Below are 10,302 nucleotides of genomic sequence, written 5' to 3' on the forward strand. Positions count from 1 at the left end.
CGACCGGCTGCGCAACCTCGCTGCACTGCCCTCGCCCCAACCGCGGCCCACTATCTTGTTGCCGTCCTCCCCGGCTATCCTCTAGCCCCGGGGCCAACGAAGATTTTCTCGGGCAAACTTGCACCACTTCCCCACCCCTACCCTAAGATAGATGATAGGGTAGCCCTCCAGCGAGCTTCTTTCTTCCCTCCGGCGAACTTTAAAATCGACTGACTCAAATCCGAAAGTCAGTTCATCCGAGTGGGTCTCATCGGATGCACAATGACACCCGATTTCATACAATTTTTTCCGGAGATGTAGCCAACTAGTGCTATTGGCTCTCCATGGTGTCATTAGTTGTTATACTACTTCTTCTCCAAAAAAAACTTTAGTTATACTACTTGCATTTTAAAAAAGCCGTTATACCGACGATTTTTACTAATTCTCCGTCGACTAAGAATTTTCATGTCAGGGTAAGATTTCATAATTTTGTTAACTATGAAAATACATGCTGCTAGGTACAAGCTAGTGTGTTTAATTCGGCCTAAATTTCATTTATTTCTTCTTGAATAATTTATTTAATTGGATTATTTATTGCATTCAGATTATTTATTAGTGTAGAATATTTCTATATTCATATTAATGGCTTGTATTAGTATTTGTTGAATTATCAAATTGTTTGATCTAAATACGCTAGAAAGAACATATGACCCGGTGATATTTTGGTCCTGCTTGCAGGAAAAATGTGAAAACCACGTTATGACGACTTTGTGTTTGTGCACAGCCATCGGGGTCTTCATGGACGTGTTTGGTTACATTCTTAGTGGAGTCTGGCCCTGTGAAGCCTGTATAAAGGTATACAGGCTCTAAGCCATGTTCTGCATGTCGTTTGATAGGCTGCATCAAGTCCAGCTCGCATCCTCCCGTAGTGTAAATTGCACTTGGCCAGACCTGCATCTAAAAAAAGGTAGTGTTCTCGGTGGGTCTGGCTAAGAGCGCTTAAGTTTCGTGTGAGTCAGTTTTTGCGTGCAGACCAAGCAACCAAACAACTGAGTACTTAGGCCGTCAGAGTTTGGTTGGGCTTGACGCAAGCTACCAAACGCGTCCCATATTCATATTGAGAACTCTCCATATCCAAAAATTGCAAACGGCTACCAAATTAAACGCGTCTCATATTCATATTGAGAACTCTCCATATGCAGTATTGCAACCGTGGACTCTGCTAGAGCTGCTCTTGTGCAGCATCAGATGAGAATGAAAACACGAAGAACCTGACGGCTAATAAGGGACTCCCATATGGCTCCTACAAGTGCGCATGACAAATTAGCAGGTGAAGCGGGGCTGAGAGTATGCGTGCCGGGCTGAGAATATCCGGAAATTCATTCTAGCGATAATATCGATAGACGGTAGTTTCCGACTAGCTTCCAGCACGGTATCACGAGACGCTGGGATCACAACATATTCTTTTTTTTCGAACATCAGTACAGACACAAGCCACATCCTGCCCCTATGAGCACCTCCAAAAGACTGAGCTAAATTCAGGAATAAATGCGAGCATCAGGATTTGAACCCTGGTGGGCCGGGGATACCACAGTCCCTCTAACCATCCAAGCACATGTTGATTCGCACATCACAACATATTCAGTTTAAGACTTTAAGTAATAGATAGATCATGAACATCAATTCTGGTAGGAACGACCAGGCGATCGACTTCACTCTGCCGAGTAGGCCTCGGACGCGCACCAGTTGTTTTTTGACCTTTTGTCCGTCACCAAACCGCTCCAGAGGTGTAGTGCAAAATAGCAAATCCATTTTGGACAAAGGAGGTGTATGCACTGCATGGCGCGCGGCGAGATTTGAGAACCGAGTCGTCTCGCACATCGTTGTCACATCACACGACCATCGATTCCGACCAGCAGGTGCCCGAGACGTTCTGAATAGAACGATGCCGCGATGATCCCGCAGCATCCGCGCTCATGCACGACGTCGAGGTCATGCTGGAAGAGCGGCATGACGTGGACGTGCCGGCGGCACGTACGTACGTCGGTACGTGTCACCGCGCCGGGGCGTTGCACATGCGGAACGGGGAGCGATCATGATTGTGGCCAGTGGAGTACATCATTATCTCTCTAATACTACTAAGCTAGTACACGATTACATCATTACATCTATAGATGAGGTCTTATTCCATCCATCCATAGTATACTTTTTTCTCCGGTGTACACGTTTGTGGGGCAGGTGCATGCATGCACCGGCCATTCTGTTGCTTAGTTGTACTAACCGTGGACTATCCACTTTTGATTGGCACTACCACGCTTGTCATAGCATGTTCTTGGGTTAGGCTATATATTAGTAGATCTGAGAGGCTATAGTATGGTAGTACAGCTTACTAGCTTAGGTTTCTGCATATTGTGTACCTAGCTAATCTGAAAACAAAGCACCCAAAGTCATTCGAATCTAGTGCGTAGACGGGTATGCTGCTGCGTGAGCCACATGCTCCCATATGCCACACCATGATTATTACCACCCCGGAGTAATCATTTGCGTCTGCAAGGTACGTACCCACTATATACGCTAAGTTAAACAAATGGCGATTCGATGACCTTAACTGCGTAGTTAGCATGGGTACTTGACACGTCGAGCATCTAGCTAGGGCACATGACGAAGCTCGATTTGGTGCATGCACCACATATGATTAGCACAACGATGAATAAATTAGCCTATAGGCTAGAGTATAGATCTTCTTGCACTATCGTTTCATTCTAATGCAGATCGACGGAATCTCCGATCGGTGAAAGGATAAGTAAGTCAATGTACTGCTTGGTAGCAGGCTCAATAATTTTGGGAACTAATCATTTTTCGTCAAACAGGGTGCTAGGTAAAGACGTGCACCATTTCAATTGTGTGTCTCTGCTAACCATGCATCCATGCATGTATCTTGTTCATCCACAATAAGATCTAGTCGTGGTGGTTTCCAGCAAAAGGACAATGGAGTTTTATTACATGCATGTCAACGTCAACCACCCATTTTGTTATAGAAACAACAAATCAACAATGAGGAGAGTAAGTTCCTCAATTATGTTAAGGTAGCCCCCTATATGTTCTTTTATATTGTTAAATGTTATGCCAAAGAAAATCTCTTATTCATTCTCGGATATGCACAAGCATGCGTATCATATAGAAGAAGAGCCAAGACGGCTGATACAACGCCTTTCGGCAATGTGCCACCCCGAGAGGTTAACACCCACAATCACCGTGACAACATCGGCAACTAACCTCCTTGCCCGAACTCAAGCCAAACAATGGCGAAAAGTACGGACATCGAGCACAAAAGCCACGTCCGCCGGTATCAAACACCTCATAGTACGACAAACCACTTAACCAAGCTAGATCAACGCACTCTCCACCGATGGTGCCTAGAAGATCTGCCAGTGGACAGCGGGAGCTAGCCTGACTCGAAGAAGACGTCGCCGATGAGGCGTCGATGATGGAGTACACAGCGCCCCGGATGCTCATGCCCACAACAACATCCCACACATGACAGCCCTGCACCCCAAGCCACACCGCCGAGGCGAGCGAGGCAACCCACCAGCTGCGTCCCCGGACGGCACCCCGAGCACCTAGGCAACGCCTCCAAGAAGGAAATGACGCCGAGTCATGAGGCAAGTTTTTTTTTGCGAGTCATGAGGCAAGTTGTTGCATTAGTAGTTCTACCTTCAGAGTCCAAACTGACTGCAAAGTTGATGTCATGTATGACATGGATATTCTCAATGTAGCCAACATTTTCATGGAAAGTCGTCTTGTTATGTGCGTTTATATGTGTTTAAAAAAAATCTTCTACACGTCGAATAACTCTCAACTGAACAATATGCTAAGGAATAAAAATGCTTGGTCCATTGGACATTTGATTTTTCTCAAGAAATGAAAAATCAAATTTATAATTAGTTGATCATCGTGGGAACAGAACAAATTCATCAATCAGCACACAAAGCAAACATTTGCACGATGGGCTAGCTACATCTCGAACAAGTCAAACTAATAGTTCTCGCATTTTCGATGTTAGTTAAGGTTGATATGCTATACAGCTTGAATGCACCAGGACAAGTGACACTCTGTCTTAAATCAAGAACACTTTCTATTTATTCATGGGTACACACTAGAGTTCTACTCCACCGCAACTTAAGTTGACAAGTACCATTAACATATTGGCTTCTATTCTGTCTGTTTTTAATCCCCGCGGCTGCGTTTGCACAAAAGATGCAAATGCCTTTTCATCCACTTTTGCTGCACGCACTCTCTTGGCTCTTTATGTCAAGTCCTTGGATAATTGCTACTATTAACAGAACATAATGGTTGGGAGCATGGCCTACCTACCGATGTTGTAATTAAATCAGACATATTTACACTAGTAGTTTATGGATGTTATGCTTACAAATGAAAATATATTTGGTTTTTTTCTCAAAAAAAAAAACATATTCCGTTTTGTTTGATCTGAACTTCTGCAATGGCAACCTTAAGCGGAATCTCTCTCTGGCTTGATCGAGGGCGCAACATGAACCATGTGGCAGGAGAACAAAATCAAGATAGCAAGAGATCCTGAAGCCATGATGCAGGAAAACTCAAGTGACAAGTATATCTGCATACTGATGCTGATGCTTATTCAGGTACTGTCTGTGATCGGTGGCACAACACGCCAGTCTTGCAGATTTCTGCATATTCTGAAAACTCATGTTGCGATGGAAAACAAGCAGAATATTTGTCATAAAGAAAAGCTGCATTGTGAATCTCAGAGCTGTCAGCAGCTTTTGACATCATCGCTCGTTTGACAAGACTGCTTAATTAACAGAAACATATTGTAGTTATAATTAAGGGGGTTTAAGGTGACAGACAGTTGGTCAGGATGCAGAAGAGAGTACAGGAAAGTGAGGCATCATTGTTATCGCTCAGGCTGGGGCCAGACAACAGCCAACAACTGGGTGAAAAAGGAAGAGTTGTTTAATTCACTCACCTTTAGTGCTCCTTTGATACAAAGGAATTTCATAGTTTTTTTCTGGAAGATTTTGATCCTTCGGCTTTTTTCTTTGATGGTAGTTTGATTCGTATGATTAAAACCTTTAGAAATTTTTTCATAGGATTCATTTGTACTACATTTTGGAGAAAAAATTCCATCCACTCAATCTTTTTTGTTGGATTTATTTGTTTTTTCTGTTCTATCAGACACTCTTCCTAATCCCGTAGGGTATGAGAGTACATGAAACTCCTACATTGTTTCCTATTCCCGTCTTCAGAGAGTCCTGTAAATCAAAGATGCCCTTTAAGCTTTTTGCCCTTTGTTGTCTGCATTTAGTTTATTGGTAGAACTTGAATAGAAAACAGGATGTCCAGCCTGAAAAGGTAAAGGGCAACCGGACAGAACGGATCAGGGCTTCAGCTCTATTTTTTTTTCAAGGAATCTTGTGCTTTAGAAGGGAGTGTACTTACTAACCCATGTACTTCATCTGGGGGAAGTTACACTAACCATATCTTATTGTACATCAGTTACTAACCCCATCTTATAGTTTTATAATTCCTAAATCCTAAAAAGTGGGCGCTGGCTCGTTTGTTTTAGAGAGCACACGCTCTCGCGCGCCGTCCGATCACCATCCCGCGGTTGCGCGCGTCGCTCATTCCGACCGGACGCTTCCTCAACGCGTGCGCCAGGTGGCACCTGGTCGTGGCGTCGTGCGACGAGACCCGTTGGGCGGAGAAGCGGTCGTGGGTCCCGGCAGTTCTTCCCCCCTCCCCACTTCCATCTCCTCCCCGTCCCCCATTTCGAAACGCCCCCGAGCGCGGGAAGCGCAACGCGTTCCTCCCAAATCCACCAAATTCGGAGCAGCCGGTGGCGGCGCGGCGATTCGGCGGCCGTCTTTCGGCGTAGTGAGGAAGGGACAGCGTGCACGGCGTGGAGGGAGCGGTTAAGCAGCCAGGTGCGCGTCGGTGCGGCGACCTGGGCCATATGCCTACACCCGCAGCATACAACAGCAGTCGGAGGCGGAAGGCGCTGCAGCGCCAGAGACGCGGGCGAGGAGGGTCGACGCGCGCGTCTTCGCCGTGTGGTTCGCGCGGAGGACCAGAATCGCCTTGCTGTTTGGCGGAGGGCAGAATCGCAGGTCAGTTCATCTCGACCCCATTTTGTGTAGGCTTGTCAGATCTCCTGAGTTTTTGGGCGAAATCACTAAGTACCTTTGCCCTTGTAAGAGATTAGGAAGAGATTATGCATAGTTAACTGATTTGGAATGGATTAAGCACTCGTTAGATTTGGTTTGGGTGCTGGTGAGATAGGATTTGGGGTGCATTCAAGGCTTGGTGATGCTCAGTAGGATGTCGTGGCGTGTGGAGGGAGAGGGAGGGAAATGTTCTCGTGTATAGTTTGTTGATCTACCGACTTGCGCAACAACTACTCATAGGATGCTCATATAGTTGCCTAGCACCTTTTTTTCATGCAACAAATGCACCTATGCTGTAGATTCCTGTTGTTGAAATGTGTGTGTATGAGGTTGTGGACGCTCGTGCTTATTTTTACAAATATGTCAGTTTGCTTAAGTTTTGTGATTTAGTTGTCAGGATTTTTTGCTGGAGTTTTGTTAGTCAGTTGCCTGACTTGCCCTCAACTATTGCCTAGTGTGCCTGGCTTGCTAAAGTTTTGTTAGTCAGTTGCCTTGACAAGCCCTCAATTGTTTTTGCCTAGTGTCTTTGTGCAATGCCTGGCTTTTGCTCAAGCTTTCTTAGTCATTTGCCTGAAATGCCATCATTTGTTGCCTAGCAGCCATTATAAGTTCTTACTGCATTTGTGTAATGTCAAGCTCACTCAAGTTTTCTTAGCCATTTGCCTGAAATGCCATCATGTGTTGCCTAGAAGTCACTACATGTTCTTACTGCATATGTGTAATGTCAAGCTTGCTCAAGTCTTCTTAGTCATTTGCCTGAAATGCCATCATGTGTTTGTTGGGGAACGTAGCAGAAATTCAAAATTTTCCTACGCGTCACCAAGATCTATCTATGGAGAAACCAGCTACGAGTAGAAGGAGAGTGCATCTACATACCCTTGTAGATCGCTAAGCGGAAGCGTTCAAGTGAACGGGGTTGATGGAGTCGTACTCGCCGTGATTCAAATCACCGATGATCTAGTGCCGAACGGACAGCACCTCCGCGTTCAACACACGTACAGCTCGACCATGTCTCCCACGCCTTGATCCAGCAAGGAGAGAGGGAGAGGTTGAGGAAGACTCCATCCAGCAGCAGCACAACGGCGTGGTGGTGATGGAGGAGCGTGGCAATCCTGCAGGGCTTCGCCAAGCACCTACGGGAGAGGAGGAGGTGTTACGGGAGGGAGGGAGGCGCCAAGGGCTCAGGTGTGGATGCCCTCCCTCCCCTCCACTATATATAGGGGCAAGGGAGAGGGGGGAGGCGCAGCCTTGCCCCTTCCTCCAAGAAAGGGGTGCGGCCAAGAGGGGGGGAGGAGTCCATCCTCCCCAAGGCACCTCGGAGGTGCCTTCCCCCTTGAGGACTCTTCCCTCTAGGGTTCCCTAGGCGCATGGGCCTCTTGGGGCTGGTGCCCTTGGCCCATGTAGGCCAAGGCGCACCCCCTACAGCCCATGTGCCCCCCCGGGGCAGGTGGCCCCACCCGGTGGGCCCCCGGGACCCTTCCGGTGGTCCCGGTACAATACCGATGACCCCGAAACTTGTCCCGATGGCCGAAACAGGACTTCCTATATATAAATCTTTACCTCCGGACCATTCCGGAACTCCTCATGACGTCCGGGATCTCATCCGGGACTCCGAACAACATTTGGTAACCACATACAAGCTTCCTTTATAACCCTAGCGTCATCGAACCTTAAGTGTGTAGACCCTACGGGTTCGGGAGACATGCAGACATGACCGAGACGTTCTCCGGTCAATAACCAACAGCGGGATCTGGATACCCATGTTGGCTCCCACATGTTCCACGATGATCTCATCGGATGAACCACGATGTCAAGGACTCAATCGATCCCGTATACAATTCCCTTTGTCTAGCGGTATTTTACTTGCCCGAGATTCGATCGTCGGTATACCGATACCTTGTTCAATCTCGTTACCGGCAAGTCTCTTTACTCGTTCCGTAACACATCATCCCGTGATCAACCCCTTGGTCACATTGTGCACATTATGATGATGTCCTACCGAGTGGGCCCAGAGATACCTCTTCGTTTACACGGAGTGACAAATCCCAGTCTCGATCCGCATAAAACAATAGATACTTTCGGAGATACCTGTAGTGCACCTTTATAGTCACCCAGTTACGTTGTGACGTTTGATACACCAAAGCACTCCTACGGTATCCAGGAGTTACACGCTCTCATGGTCAAAGGAAGAGATACTTGACATTGGCAAAGCTCTAGCAAACGAACTACACGATCTTTGTGCTATGCTTAGGATTGGGTCTTGTCCATCACATCATTCTCCTAATGATGTGATCCCGTTATCAACGACATCCAATGTCCATAGCCAGGAAACCATGACTATCTGTTGATCACAACGAGCTAGTCTACTAGAGGCTCACTAGGGACATATTGTGGTCTATGTATTCACACGTGTATTACGATTTCCGGATAATACAGTTATATCATGAATAAAAGACTATTATCATGAACAAAGAAATATAATAATAACTTATTTATTATTGCCTCTAGGGCATATTTCCAACAGTCTCCCACTTGCACTAGAGTCAATAATCCAGTTCACATCACCATGTGATTAACACTGACAGGTCACATCACCATGTGACCAACATCCAAAGAGTTTACTAGTGTCACTAAACTAGTTCACATCATCATGTGATCAAGACTCAATGAGATCTGGGGTTTGGTCATGTTCTGCTTGTGAGAGAGGTTTTAGTCAACGGGTCTGAACCTTTCAGATCCGTGTGTGCTTTACAAATCTCTATGTCATCTCCTAGATGCAGCTACCACGCTCTATTTGGAGCTATTCCAAATAACTGTTCTACTTGGAGCTATTCTAAATTATTGCTCCATTATATGTATCCGGTCTCTCTACTCAGAGCTATCCAGATAGGTGTCAAGCTTGCATCGACATAACCCTTTACGACGAACTCTTTTACCACCTCCATAATCAAGAAAATTCCTTAGTCCACTAGTTACTAAGGATAACTTTGACCGCTGTCCTATGATCCATTCATGGATCACTCTTGTACCCCTTGACTGACTCATGGCAAGGCACACTTCAGGTGCGGTACACAGCATAGCATACTGAAGAGCCTACGTCTTAAGCATAGGGGACGACCTTCGTCCTTTCTCTCTATTCTGCCGTGGTCGAGCTTTAAGTCTTAACTTCGTACCTTACAACTCAGGCAAGAACTCCTTCTTTGACTGGTCCATCTTGAACACCTTCAAGATCATGTCAAGGTATGTGCTCATTTGAAAGTACCATTAAGCGTTTTGATCTATCCTTATAGATCTTGATGCTCAATGCTCAAGCAGCTTAATCCAGGCTTTCCATTGAAAAACACTTTCAAAATAACCCTATATGCTTTCCAGAAATTCTACGTCATTTCTGATCAACAATATGTCAACAACATATACTCATCAGAAATTCTATAGTGCTCCCACTCACTTCTTTGGAAATACAAGTTTCTCATAAACTTTGTATAGACCCAAAATCTTTGATCATCTTATCAAAGCGTACATTCCAACTCCGAGATGCTTACTCTAGTCCTTAGAAGAATCGCTGGAGCTAGCATACCTTTTAGCATCCTTAGGATCGACAAAACTTTTCTGATTGTATTGCATACAACCTTTCCTTACGAAAACTGGTAAGGAAACTTGTCTTGACATCCATCTGCCAGATTTCATAAATGCAGCTAATGCTAACATGAATCCGACGGACTTTAAGCATCGCTACGGATGAGAAAAACTCATCGTAGTCAACTCCTTGAACTTGTGAAAAACTTTTGGCCACAAGTCGAGCTTCATGGACGGTGACATTACCATCCACGTCCGTCTTCTTCTTAAAGATCCATTTATCTTAATGGCTTGCCGATCATCGGGCAAGTCCACCAAAGTCCATGGACCCGTTCTCGGATTTTATGGCCTCGAGCCATTTATCGGAATCCGGGCCCACCATCACTTCTCCATAGCTCGTAGGTTCATTGTTGTCCAGCAACATGACTTCCAAGACAGGATTACGTACCACTCTGAAGTAGTACGCATCCATGTCATCCCACGAGGTTTGGTAGTGACTTGATCCGAAGTTTCATGATCAATATCATAAGCTTCCACTTCA

This window comes from Triticum dicoccoides, chromosome 2B (assembly GCF_002162155.2).
Source record: "Triticum dicoccoides isolate Atlit2015 ecotype Zavitan chromosome 2B, WEW_v2.0, whole genome shotgun sequence".
NCBI lineage: Eukaryota > Viridiplantae > Streptophyta > Magnoliopsida > Poales > Poaceae > Triticum > Triticum dicoccoides.